The following is a 14,711-nucleotide window of genomic DNA, read 5'->3' on the forward strand; positions in this document are numbered from 1 at the left end:
AAAAGACTCTGATGCTGGGAAAGACTGAGTGCAGAGGAGAAGGGGGCAACAGAGGATGAGATGTTTGGAAGGCATCACCGACTCGATGGACGTGAACTTGGGAAACCCCTGGGAGATGGTGAGGGACAGGGAGGCCGTCCTGGCGTGCTGCAGTCCACGGGGTCGCAAAGAGTCGGACACGACTTGTCAAGTAAACAACAACACATTTCTGACGTGGGCTCACTGTATCTTCTCGGCAAAAATTAAGCCTATTTTGTTAGTTATGTAAGATTTCTATTTTTTTTTATTAATCTTTTTTTTTGGCCGCTGGATCTTACTTCCCAGAGCAGGGATGGAACCCGGGCCCCTGCGGTGGACGTGCACAGCCTTAGCCACTGGACCAGGAAGTGCCCCGGCCTCTCACTGCCGTTCAGTGGCGTCTCTGTGGTCGGCGCCACAGCGGGCTTTGTGGTCAGGCGGTTCAGTATCATGTTTCCCGTGAACATTCTGCACGAGGCCATCCAGCCTAACTCCGTGTTGGCAGTGACTGCTGACACGGGAACAAGGGTGTCTGCTGCCTTTAGCTCTATTTTTAAAACTCTTTGTCTTTCTAGACAGCTATCAGACTTATCCTGGTTACACTGTATTTTGCTTATATTAGAGCAAACTGGTAAAACTTGGATGTAAACACACACACACACACACACACACACACACACCCCTGGAAGGCTGCCCTTTCAGACTGCATAATGCTGCTTAGTGTCATTGCTAGCTACACGACCAGCCTTCCAGGTTACGCAGACCCCAGCCTAAAGGCAGATACCATTTTCTCCACTCAGAACCTCCGGGACTGTGATAATAACCAGGCAGATCTTATTTTTTCTAAATGGAAATAGTTTTCTTTTGATTTCTTTTTATCAGAGTAAAATTCTCAGATACTATCAAAAAGTTTGAAAAAGAAGGCGGGAGAAGCCGCTGCCGTCAGTGTCTGCTTGTGCCCCCCACGTGGCTCGTGCCTGGGCATCCTGGAGCAAGGGGCTTTCTCTCGGGCCTCCCCTGGCATGGAGGTGGGCAGGAGCCTAGAGGGTTGGTGCCCCCAGGGGCAGACCTCGGCCCGGCTCAGCTTCTTCCCCAGCCAGACAGGATTGGAGGGTCACTGGGCACGTCCAGCTGCCCACACCCTCACCGGGGTGCTCACCATCCTGGCAGGACCCCCACCGCACTCAGACCTCCATCAAACCTGACTCGCTGAGGTCCCTGTCTCAAGGTCTGCTTCTGGAAGAATACAGCTCAACAGAGCAGTTAAAAGAAATAAAACCTACTGCTAAGCATCAAACAATGATCCAGAAATAACCAAGGGAAAGTTATTCTTCCTAATTTTTCTAAATTCAAACTTGGTTTCCTCCTCCCTCAATCCCAAATTCTTTCTTACACACACACACACACACACACACACACACACACAGACACTGGGGAGAAGGAGAGGGGGTCCTACTCTGTCCTTTCTGTTTCCCGAAGCCCTCGCGTGCCGGGGGAACAGACCAATTGTGAGGATGGGGTCCAGCAGAGGATGCACTGACCCCCAGGGGCGGGGGCAGGGCTGGCAGACAGACACACCCTTGGGCATCTCAGACGGCTTCTTCTCCCTCCAAGCCCAGAGCCAGCAGCCTTGGTCCCAGCTTCCTGCTGGTTCTTCCCTCTGCCCAGGGGGTTCTTCCCTCTTCCCTATTCCCTGCCCCGTGCTCACAGCGACACTGCCTCAACCCACCCAGCCCCAACCAGACATGACCTCTGCTTTGAAATTGACTTTGGGTCTCTTCCTCCATGTTCCCAGATGTCTCCCCAGGTCAGAATTCCCTGGTACCCGCGTGTCGGCCCTTGCCTGTCTCTCCCCAAGGACAGGACCTGGGAGACACTTGTCTGACTCCTTAGAGGCCTCCAGAACACGCATCCCCCGATGGACTGAAGTGGAGAGGTTGTCAGTGTCCACAGCGGCAGGGTGGGGAATCCCTGGTGGAGTCGCTTGGCTCTCAAGGGTCCCACGGGAAGTTGTGGGCTCATCGTGATTATTTTAATTATCCACACTACAGCATTTTTCATTCTTTGGGAGAATTTTTAACAGGTCCTTTAAAAAAAAGTTATTAAGTGGTCTTGTATTAAACTGTTGTGCTAATGCGATTTAGCACATAATGAGCTTAGACGTTAATTGTTCCACGTCAGTGGCAATAAGGTAATGGTTCACAGTCAGGGCGGGTTTACCATGAGCTGGGCAGTAGTCTAAGTTTTTAAAAACACGTCAGTTCACTTAGTGTCCCCAAGATCCCAGGAGGTGCATCAGACACAGGATTGTGCTCATCCCTCGGCTTGCAGGGGGAGGGGGGGGGTTGGGCGAGTCAGGGCAGACGGTGCTGGCTGGGGCTTCCTGGCGGGCTACCTGGGGACTTCAGGGGCCTTTCCATGTGTTCCCTGAAGGACCAAGCGCTGCTCGAGTGGCGTTATGCTGGTGAAAAATGGGCCCCTCTAAAAACACTGATTCAACAGTGTGAATACTTATTAGGTATTTAAGTCTTTGCATTCACCCAGCAATGCTGCTGCTACAAAACATCTTTCTTATGTTGCTTCCGTAACATTTATACTGCATTAAAAAAATAGCAAGACAAAGAAATAATGACTACCCGGAAGAAAACAATTATCTGTCACCTGGCGAGCGATTTATCGGAGGTTGGACCCGTGGCTTGGGAGACCCGGGACCTGTGTAGACAGCATAATCTTCTTATTAGTAGAGAGTGAATCTTCAGCAACAGTCAAATGCCACCTAAACACCAGCTTTTCAATGAGGCATGTTTTAAACAGCGTGGTTGCCAAAGACACACCCGTAAATCGAGAGACCAGCGTCAGTCAAGGTCTCGTGTTACCCAACCGCGTGTCTCCTTTGCGAAAAGCATGATTCATCTCTTGGGTGCCAGGAAAGTGCTCCTTGTGGAGAGCGGGAACGTGCAGCCAAAGGCCCCTGGCCTGGGCAATGCCCGCTGGCCCTTGCCACCTGCCACCTGTCTGAGGACCACGGAAATGTGCACATGTTCTGTCGTTCAGAGAGCAATTTCTACAGGTTTTTAAAGAGTGGACATTTATACTAATATGTATTTTGCTTCTTTGTATTCCTTCTGGTCAGATGGTAAGAGCTGGCTTGTGCCACGAGACAGGCATTCCTCTGACCACAAACCGCATCACCACTAGAGCTTTATGGTATCAAGACTAAAAGCCTCCGGAGTCCACTGAGCGGGTGGGGAAGGGCGCCTATCTGGTTTGGTGCTAACCTGGGGGTGTTTTCAGGATTTTACTTGGAAAACGAGGCAAGTCGAACCTTTTGTTTCTCAGTTGATTTCCCCAAAGAAAATAAATAGAAAATAAATTATTTCATTTGAGTAAGTGGTACATTTAGTACCGGAATTATGGGAACACTGTAGTGTTCAGCTAGGGAGTATTCACTCAGAGTTTATGGAACGGTTGGTGGAACTTTTCACAGCATTTATTGATCTATCTCTGGCATATGAATCCCCAGACAGGAACTGTCTATGGGCCAGATTTTACGACCTCAATATAGATCCAAAGCTTTTAATGCACCTTCTGCCTTTGTCATAATGTCACTGAGGAAATCAGAGTGGGTAGGAATGGCCCCCTGACATCAAATTCCATGTTTAATTATGGTAAGATGGCTCTGTTTTACATGGCCCTCACATCGGAAGGTTTGAGAATAGTTCTTAGCTGATCTGGCCATGTGGTCTCTGAAATTAACTAAACTGGAGATCCTCCTTTGTGCCAACAATGCAGAACCACTGGTGTTCCAGGGCCTCCGGACACAGCTAAACCTGCCCTTCCGCTACTGCCAAGAGAACCACCACAATGGCATCACGCCAACACCCAAACAGGCATTCTTGTCGGCCTGTGTGTGTGCGTGCATGAGCTTAGTTGCTTAGTCATGTCTGACTCTGTGGCCCGATGGACTGTAGCCCGCCAGGCTGCTCTGTCCATGGGATTTTCCAGGCAAGAATGCTGGAGCGGGTTGCTATGCCCTTCTGCAGGGGATCTTCCCCACCCAGGGATCAAACCTGGGCCTCCTGCATTACGGGTGGATGCTTTACCATCAGAGCCACCAGGGGAGGCTTTATTGAGGTCCCAATGATGAGCAAGACTCTTGAGAATCCTTTGGACTGTAAGGAGATCCAACCAGTCCATCCTAAAGGAGATCAGTCCTGGGTGTTCATTGGAAGGACTGATGCTGAAGCTGAAACTACAGTACTTTGGCCACCTGATTCAAAGAGCTAACTCATTGGAAAAGACTGTGATGCTGGGAAAGATTGAAGGCAGGACGAGAAGGGGATGACAGAGGATGAGATGGCTGGATGGCATCACCAACTCAATGGACGAGTTTGGGTAGGCTCCGGGAGTTGATGATGGACAGGGAGGCCTGGCGTGCTGTGATTCATGGGGTCATGAAGAGTCGGACACAACTGAGCGCCTGAACTGAACTGAACTGAATGATAAGCATATAAAACACACCTATGTGATGCACTGAATTTGGTGAGTCTGGAGATTATTCCTTTCCCACAGTCAGTAAACTTATCCCTCACCTCCCAACTCGTCACGCCCCTCTCTTTTTTTGTGGTAAGAACACTGAACATGAGACCTACACTCTTGGCTAATTTTCTGGGATTCGATAAAGTAACGTTCAGTGGGGGTACAACGCTGTACAACAGGCCTCTGGAAACCGCTTCTCCGGCACACCTGAGACTTCATGCCCGTTTGCTCTAGGTCTCCCCCCAGCCCCCGGCTCACCGTTCCACCCTCTGGTTCTTCGAGTCTGATTGTTTTAGATTCCTTGGGTGAGTGGACTCATGTGGGGTTTGTCCCTCATGACTGGCTTATTTCACCTACCATGATGTTCTCCTGGCTCACCCAGGGTGTAGTACAGAAGAGAAGATAATGTATATTCTTTTTCAACATTGGATTGTGTTTGATTGTGTGCATCCATTTTCTTTATCCACTTGTTGATGGACACATGGATTGTTTCCACATCCTGGCTGTTGTAACCGATGTGGCAATGAACTTGGGAGTGCAGAGTCCTGAGGCCTGGAGTAAGCTGTTCCCACACGTGCAGAGACTCCCCCTCTACTGACGTCATTCACCGGATGGTTCACTTTTTACTAGAGATGAGCCCACATTGACGCATCAAAGTCACCCATTAAACACTAAGTCCCCACCCGCCACCCCCTCCACCCTGACCCTGGCCCCTGGTATCTATTAACACCAAAATACTTCCTGACTCTATGAATCTGACCATTCTAGGTACCTCATATATTTTTAATTCAAGTAAAGTTGACTTACAGCCTTGTGTTACTGTGTGGTGTATAGCAAGGTGATTTGGTTACATGGCCCACTGGTAAAGAATCCGCCTGCAATGCAGGAGACACGGGTTCGATCCCTGGGTTGCGAAGATCCCCTGGAGAAGGGCACGGCAACCCACTCCAGTATTCTTGCCTGGAGAATCCCATGGATGGAGGAGCCTGATGGGCTACGGTCCCTGGGGTCACCAAAGAGTCGGACACGACTGAGCGACTAAACCACAGCAACTTGTGTTTTATATTTATTTATTTAGTCCCTCAGTCGTGTCCCACTCTTTGGTGACCCTGTGGCCCGCCAGGCTCCTCTGTCCATGGGATTCTCCAGGCACGAATACTGGAGTGGGTTGCCATTCTTTTCTCCAGGGTTACATATATAACTGAACATACGTTCTTCTTTTCTTGGCTGTGCTGCCAGGCCTGCAGGACCCCAGCTCCCCGACCAGGCACTGAACCCGGGACGTGGCGGTGAAAGTGCCGAGTCCTAGCCATTGGACCAGCAGGGAATTCTCTCTCTATATCTGCTCTTTTTCAGCTTCTTTTCCATCACAGGTTATTGCAAGCTATTGGATAGAGCTCCCTGTGCTACACGGCGGGTCCTTGTTGCTTCTCTGTTTTGTATCTAGCACTGCGTATCTGTTAATCCCAAACTCTTAATTTATCTCCCCCGCCCCAGCCCCTCTGATACACATCGGTTTGTTTTCTGTGTCTGTGAGTCTGTTTCTGCTTTGTAAATAAGTTCATTGTATGGTTTGTTTTTTTCAGATTACGCACACAAGTGATATCATGCAGTATTTGTCTTCCTCTGACACGCTGTGTGTATCTTAAGTCAGTACGGGGTCATAGGTGCATATGGCTTCTTGGCTCCCTTTTCTTGTTTCCCTCGCTCGTCTCCTTCCTGTTGCTGGCTTCCCAGTTAGGTCTGGTCCGTCTTGGTTGACCTTCAGGCTACAAACGAGGCCCCGGCTCTTGTGTCCTGCGGGGCTCACCTGCGCCCGGCTCACTGTAGGGGAGCGGGGTGGGAGCCCCGGGGCTCTGATGGGACGACACTTGCCCCGGGAGTCATCTGGAGATGGGGGAGCAGAGTCCAGACGTGCGCTTAACTGTCTCCTCACGTATCGACAGGAGTCTGTGGCTTTCCCCTGACCGAACCCCAGTCTGGGGCAACTCAGAAAGTGTGCTGCGTGTCCCCAGGGAGATCGAAGGGCGATCAGGCCAGGGATCGGCCGCTCTTTTAGGGACCCCTCAGTGCTAGAACGCTGAGCAAGGAAGGGTCATCCCTTGTACTATCTTCGTTTTTTTTTTTAATGTAACCATATATTTAGCACTTGGTTCCACTTCGCAACACGTAGGCCCAGATCATTCCTCTGGAAGCTGCAGAACGCTCCGTGACAAGGTTGCATCACACGTGGGCTTGCCCTTCTCTCCCGAACAGCTTGTGTGTGTGTCCACGAGGTGGGCTTCCTGGCTCCCTCTTTCTGCTTCCCGGTTCCAACTGCTTATTAACTTTGGGCTCATCCCTGAGGCCAGTGTTCCCAGTGGTTAATGTCTGCTAACCCTGTGACATAAAGCTGCCAGGAGGAGGCTTCAGCTGGTTTACTGCGAGGCCTTTTTGAGCCATAGGTTAATATATTAATGAGGACTGTGGTGGCTACCCCACATTAAATAACGGCTATGAGTGACTGGAAGAAAAACATGCTTATGTTCTCCTGCAGAGCCTGAGATTGATGAGAATGGATCACTCTGCCAAGAGAACTCAAAAATATTACAACCTTTTATTCCTCTGCAGCTCAGATGACTGTGTCTTCATTTCTACGTTATTGCAAAAAAAACCCTCTCACGATGGTTCTGAGCTAAAAACATATTAAATCATCACGTTAATTATATCGAAACAGCCCACTGAGACTCTGTCCCTAATCTGGTTTAAACTTGGCATCTCCAGCTCATCCAATATTTTATTTCTATGCGGGGTCATATTAGTCAGTTGGGCAGAAGCGGCTCTATTTATTTATCTTATTAGTTTATTTTGGTCAAGTAGTAAATTATGATAGAATTATGATAATGCCTCCATTTATACATATTTCATGACCACATACAAACTTGATGTGTAAAGTCTAAATAGAGCAGAACGACTGATACTTCCACAACTGTTCCCTCCGCTTTCCCAGAGGAATTTAAGCGGCTCAGGATATTCTGGATTCTATTTTTTTCTCCAAAACGCTCCCGTTTTAGTGTTTTGTTTGCGGCATGACCGCTCTGTGCAAGGAGAGGCAGGAGAGTCACAGAGTGTGACGATGAGCTTCAACTGAAGGGAAAAAAGGTGCGGGTGGGGGTGGGGCACAGCTCGGGCCCCACGACTTGTCTGTTGCCGACAGGTTTCACCCAGGATGCCCAGGGAGAGCAGCCGGGGGGCCCGGGCCCCCGGAGACCCGCACAGGCCCTCAGTGTCTCTAGGACCATCCAGGGAGGCACATGCAAACCCGACAGCCTTCCTCCAGTTCCTTAGACTCATTTCCTGGCAGCCTCCCCCCGACAGAGGGGCTGGTTCTGCTGACCCTCAGGCTGGGTCAAGAGCATCTTTCCTGGGCAAGGCATCCAATGGCACCTTCATTAACACGGGAAATCTCTCACGGCTCAGGCTCTGGCCCTGAGCTTCATGGCTCAGGAACTCGACGGCAGCAGAAGTCCTAGGGTGTGTGGGTGAGAGGGGCCTGGAGCTGTCGGGGAGTGCTGCCCGACCCCAGGCAGGGGCAGGGCTAGGCTCCTCGGTTCAGGAGGTGAGGGGGGCAGGCATCCCTCCTCCAGTCTGTGGTGGCCAGAGCGCAGATGAGAGAGGGCAGGAGAGCCAATCTCCACAGCCACCCGGGATGCTGCCACTTCAGGGAACCACCCAAGGGTCTGTCCAATGGCTCAGCTGGTAAAGCCCCTGCCTGCCAGTGCAGGAGATGAAAGAGACGTGAGTTCAATCCCTGAGCCAGGAAGATCCCATAGGGAAGGAAATGGAAGCCTACTCCAGTTTTCTTGACTGGAAATTCCATGGACAGAGGAAACTGGCGGGACATAGTCCATGAGGTCACCAAGAGCTGGGCATGACTGAGTGTGCGCACACACACACACACACACACACACACAGGGCATCCGTCCTTCTCTGGGTCTAGTGTCTCTGCCACGGTGGGCTGTGCTGACTCTCGGGGCCAGGATCACTGAGGGAGAGGCAGGCAGTGGACACGGGTGGCCCAGATAAACCCAGGTAAAGGCACAGGGGGTCGGGGCAGGTGGGTCCTCCTGGGGACAAACAGCTCATGCAGCAGGGACCCACTGAACTGTCACGTGTGGGGATACACACAAGCCCGGACTTCTGCAGGAGTGGGGTGACCAGAAACGAACAGATTGATACTACGGCAGCCTCCCCAGGGTCCCCTCCTAGGCTGCCTCTTCGAGGAAGAACCCCCCTGAAATGGCCACTCCGTCATGGGAGGGGGTGAGCAGGGAGGTCACGTGCGGAGACAGTACCCAGGTCCCCAGGTCCCGGGGGGAGGGCAGGGGTTGTCACCTCCCTCTCTGACTCCACCCCAGGGTCTTGGGCAGCCTGGACCCCATCGTCACGGCTGCCCCCGGTCCCCATCTTCTCTAAGTATCCCTGGTCTCCTTTCCCATTCTCTCATTTGTTGCCAAGTCTCCATTTCTCGGTGGCCAGTTTGGCAGATAGTAGCAGCTGCTGTCTACAGGGTTGCACGGAGTCAGGCACGACTGAAGCGACTCAGCAGCAGCAGCTGCCGTCTATGGGGTCGCACGGAGTCGGACACGACTGAAGCGACTCAGCAGCAGCAGCAGCAGCAGCTGTTATTGGAATAAAACGAATAATGGAGGCAACGCTTCGATAAGACAGAAAATCACTAACCACTTTCAAGGGGGAATCAGACCTTCTGGATGTGTGCGCTGGAGAAGGATGGCTTTTTATCTGATTGTCTTAAATTCATGACTGCGAACCCAGGCAGCTGCCGTGATCTAAGGCACTGACTCTGTAATCAGATGAGGATACTTGTGAATTAGCAGGTCTGACTGATGTTGAGTCGGAGGAAGGATAAGCATGAAGGATTTTTCTGTACCCATGTTGGGAGGACTCACATTTTAATTAGAGTTCGATGGAGCATCGGATCTTAGTTATATAGTGCGAATCACGCACACGTCAGTGTGTTTTCCCCAAATTTGGTATCACCTTGCCACGTGATAGCTCTGGGTTAGCTTCCTCCCATGAGCACCTAGGGAGGGTGTGTGGTGCCGGGGAGGTGAAGTGCGGGAACCTTGCTTTCCTTTAGGCTCCACTGTTACACATCCTGGTCCTGGGTATCGAACAGCATCACAATTTCTATTGCAATCATCAAACATGACTTAGAAAACTCACGAGGAAAAGGAAGCCTGTTGCATTGACCCCTGTTTCTGCCATTCCTTTTTCCTTCCTGATGCTCCAAGATTCCTTCTTTTGTCATTTCCGTAACATCTGAAGACCTTCCTTTAGCCATGTCTGAAGGGTTGTTGGGGCTTCCCCAGGGGCTCAGTAGTAAAGAATCCACCTGCCAATGCAGGAAACAGGGGTTCAATCCCTGGGTCAGGAAGCTCCCCTGGAGAAGGGAATGGCAACCCACTCTAGTATCCTTGCCTGGAGAATCCCGTGGACAGAGGAGCCTGGCGGGCTATAGTCTACAGGGTGGCAAAGAGTCAGACACAACAGAGCACACACATGAAGGGCTACTAGCAACAGATTCTGTTAGTTTTTTCTTCTGAGAATGTCTTCTTTCCCTTTAGTCCTGAAGGACAGTTTTACTGAGGCGACAGAATTTGTGGCTCACAGGTCATTTTTCCAGCCCTGGACAAGTGTCATGCCTTTTCCTCTGGTCTCTGGGGTTTCAGATGACAAAGCTGCTCTAATCGAATTGATGTTCATCTATCGGTAGTTCGTGCTTTTTCTCTGGCTGCTTTCACGATTCTCTGTCTGAGTTTCCTGAATTTAAGTGCGACATGTCTGGATGGATTTCTTTGGGTCTGTCCTGGTTAGGATAGGCTCAGCATCTTGATCTTGCAGTGCGCGTCTTTTCCCACATCCCCGTTTTGCAGCCACTGTTCCGTGGGCTCCTCTGTTGGTGTCTGTGCACGGTCAGCTGTGTCTGACTCTGCAGCCCATGGACTGTAGCCCACCAGTCTCCTCTGTCCATTGAATTTTCCAGGCATGACTACTGAAGTGGGTTGCCATTTCCTTCTCCAGGGGGCCCAGCATCTCGCACCTCCTGCATTGGCAGGCGGGTTCCGAGTCACCAGGGGAGCCTTCTTTCAGTTCCACTGCTGTGCTCTCTTCTGGGCTCTGTGTGGTGGCTGCGGGATCTCTGGGCGCTGTCCAGCAGGCCCTGAGCTCTGTGCACGTCTCTCAGTCGATTTTCTCTGTTACTGAGATCGTGTCGACTTGCTGACCTGTCCTCAAGGTCACTGACCCTGGCCTCTGTCATCCCTGATCCACGACTGAGGGTGGCTGCTAAGTTTTCTATTTTGGTTATTGTAGTTTTCAGTTCTGTGATTTTCTTTGGTTCTTTTAAAAAATAACCTATTTTTTTTTTTTCTATTCCTCTGCCAAGGTTTCTACCCTTTCATCCGTTTTCAGAGAACCTGGAGCTCCTCACTGGTGCATGTGCGTTCATGGCTGCTTTAAAGCCCTGCCCGATGGTTTCAGCATCTGATCTGGTCTTGGCGAGGACACGGTCTCATTGCCTTTTTCCACTCTGGTGGTGATATTCCTAGTTCTTGGAATGACGTGCGGTCTCCACTTGTGTCCAGGACACTGAAGTTACTATGTTAGGAGGCTGGTGCCATTGGGGTCTTCTATTTCAGCAGGCGGTCACCTCGTTTAGGTTCAGCACACAGTTCTCGGCTTACTTCCTTGGGCGGTGGTTCCAATGGCAGTTGGATGCTTGGCGTGCTCAGTCTGCCTGTTGCCTGGTGCTGGTGGGGCTGCCCTGGTCCCTGCTGGTGTCATCTGAGGGAGTAAGGGAATCTTCCCCAGGCCAGGCCACCTGATGCCTCAAGGAGGTGAGTCCCCAGCCCCAGAGCCTAGAGTGTCTCCTGGCCCAGATGGCGGGTCCTCCCCCGGCCCTGCCACTGGGCCTCTGGGTGTCCAGTGTCTCTAGGTGTGTGCGGAGTATATCCTCTGGCCACTTCTGGCCATTCCCCGCTGATGTTCTGGGTGACCTGGTCTTGTCCTGGAGCAGAACTCCTGTTTGTCGTGGGAGAGGGACCAGCCTACCCAGATCACCTCCTGTTTAGGGCTGCGCGTCAGGAGACACCCGGCCTGGGCCCTGTGCTGCTGGTCGGGGGTTGTGAGACGCCCCCCTGGCCTGGTGTCCCTCCAGCCTGGGCCCCTGACCAACCTGCTTCCCTCCACCCATCTTTCAGAGTTCTCCTTTGGGTCTTCCTAGACCTAATCTGCTCTTTATCACAAGACCCTATTTAAATTCTCTGTACAGCATTTATCAATCATAGCCTGATACTTAATTGATGAATTATAATTATCAATTACATTTGCCCTTTTCCTAAAGTATAAGCATGGGACTTTCCCTGGTGGCTCAGATGATAAAGAATCTGCCTGCAGCGCAGGAGACCCAGGTTTGATCCCTGGATTGGGAAGATCCCTTGGAGAAGGGAACAGCCACCCACTCCAGTATTTCTTCCTGAAGAATTCCATGGACAGAGGAACACGGTGGGCTGCAGTCCATGGAGTTGCAAAGAGTCAGACACGACTGAGTGACTAACACTTTCACTGTTTTGGGCTTCCTGGATAGCTCAGGTGGTAAAGAATCTGCCTACAATGCAGGAGACCCCACTTTGATTCCTGGGTCGGGAAGACCTGCTGGAGAAGGGGTAGGTTACCCACTCCAGGATTCCAGGACTTCCTGTTGGCTCAGTTGGTAAAGAATCCAGAGTTGGACACAACTGAGCAACTTTCGCTTTCACTTCAAGCATAGGGTAGCTAAGCTGTAAGCACTGTCTATTTATGTAAGTATCTATTTACCAACTTTATTTATGCAAATATTCTAAGTGCCTAAGGTGGTTCAGACAGTAAAGAATCTGCCTGCAATGCAGGAGACTGGAGTTTGATTCCTGGATCAGGCCGATCTCCTGGAGAAGGGAATGGTAACCCACGCCAGTATTCTTGCCTGGAGAATCCCATGAACAGAGGAGCCTTGCAGGCTACAATCCATAGGGTTACAATGAGTTGGACACAACTGAATGACTTTCACTACTATTTTTTTGCAGAATAGCGTAGAGTACAGAGAAAGTCAATACTGGTGAGCTGAATGGATGAAACTAGAAAGAAAAAGAAGAGGGCAACTGCGGACGTCTTCTCCAGCCCAAGCAAGACATCGGTCACACTGCTTAGAACACGGAGGAAGGACACCTATGTCCTAGGATGGGTCAGGCGTGTGCAGACGCTGTGCACAGAGGAAGCGGGATTCTCCTTCTCTGCAGGGATCAGTGGATGGACCATGACAGAGTGACTCTGTAAACAGCCCGAGGCAAGAGTGAGGGTGTGGGTGCGTCTAGGGGAGCACTAAAGCGAGGAGCTTGGGCAGCTTGCGCCTGGCTGGGCTGGTGCCACGTTCGCACTGACCACTGGCGTCATCTCACTGAAGCCCCATGGCCCATCTCGGGGAAGCAGGGAAGCTCTCTGCCACCCTTCTGGGGTGCCCTGGAGAAGCAGGTCCTTTGTCTGCCCCTCTGCTGTTGGCTGTATGGACCACCGGAATAACTGACAGAGCAGCTGACCTAATCACGTCCCGCTCCTCGTGGGAAGAGGGAAAGCTGGTTGATAACTACCGCCAGCAAGCACGCTCCCCTCGTCTGGCCGGTCCTGGGACAATACTGGGTCGCTGTGTTAGTCTGTGGGCCCAACACAGACTTATTTACTTTTGCTAATGAGACAGAGTTAGAAGGCTGGGATTTTTACAAGGTTAGACATTATGCTCTATAGGCCGACCAAGCTAATTATTTACAGGGATCAAGGATATTCACTGCCACCCCGTCAGTCTACTATTTATTATTGTAACATATTTAAAAGGAGCTAACCACATCTGAATTTAAATAGAAGAGAACATTCATGATTTCATAATGAAAAGTTTATCCCTGTGAATTTTGAAAATTAATCTGATTTATTCCTACTCGGATTTCCAATGCTTCTGGAACAATCTTTCACAAACAAGTGTATGGTTTCTCATCAATGACCTGACTGTAGAAGCTGGCTGGGTGACTTTCAAAAATAACCCCTCACTTTATGTTACACATCTATTTGCATGTTTTTTTCCTTGTAATTGTAATTCAGATAACAGACTAAATTCCACTCCCAAGACACAAGCCAGGAGCTAAGCGAGACAGCCATCATCGTGAGCAGCACTGAGTGGGCAGCCTTAGAGGGGAAGTCAGAGCGTCTGCCAGCTTCTGCATCTGTGTGAGTGAAGGCTGATGACTCAGGGGCTCAGTGGGGAGGGCTGGTCACCAGGAACAATCACACTGAGTTGGCCAAAATCTTCATCTGGATAGGAAAACCCAAATGAGCTTCCGGGCCAACCCAACAGAATCCCAGCCCTCTGAGATCTTCAAGAACACACCCAGACACACACACACACAAACACTTACATAAAGAACACACTCAGACACACACATACACACACTTATATAAAGGCAGGAGGCTGGGTGAGCATTGAGTTCTCAGCCTTTAATTTTCAAAACAGCCAACTGAAGAAATCAAAACCCAGAAGGTGAAGAGCGTACCAACTATCCAGGGAATGCAGACAGTGCGGACAGAGTATCATTTAGCCCAAACACTTACTCCATCCTCAACTCAGACAAAATTATAATTTTTGTCTATTGCAATCATAGCTCTATAGGCTAAAACAATATAATGTAGTAGTCTGATATGACATATAGCATGAGCAACGTAACGCAGCAACACACGACGCACAACACAAGATAGCCACACTGTAACGGTGACATAAGGCCATAAGTGACACAGCATGACGTAATGCACAAAGGCATCTTTAACTGGACCTCTGCAACTTACCCAGGTCCTTTCCAAACCCATGCTGCACAGACGAACCCAGGCAGCAGCGGAGTGGTCCAGGGACACCGAGGCCTCCAACACACCTGCAGAGACAGCCCAATGGCAAAGTTTCAACTGGTGCCTTTAACAGTGTCTTTACATTGGAAAAATCAAAACAATGAAAACGACCTTAGACTGGGTAACATGTGTGCTCAGTCGCTGAGTTGTGTCTGACTCTGCGACCCCGTGGA

The sequence above is a fragment of the Bos indicus x Bos taurus genome, chromosome 4 (assembly GCF_003369695.1).
Source record: "Bos indicus x Bos taurus breed Angus x Brahman F1 hybrid chromosome 4, Bos_hybrid_MaternalHap_v2.0, whole genome shotgun sequence".
Lineage (NCBI taxonomy): Eukaryota > Metazoa > Chordata > Mammalia > Artiodactyla > Bovidae > Bos > Bos indicus x Bos taurus.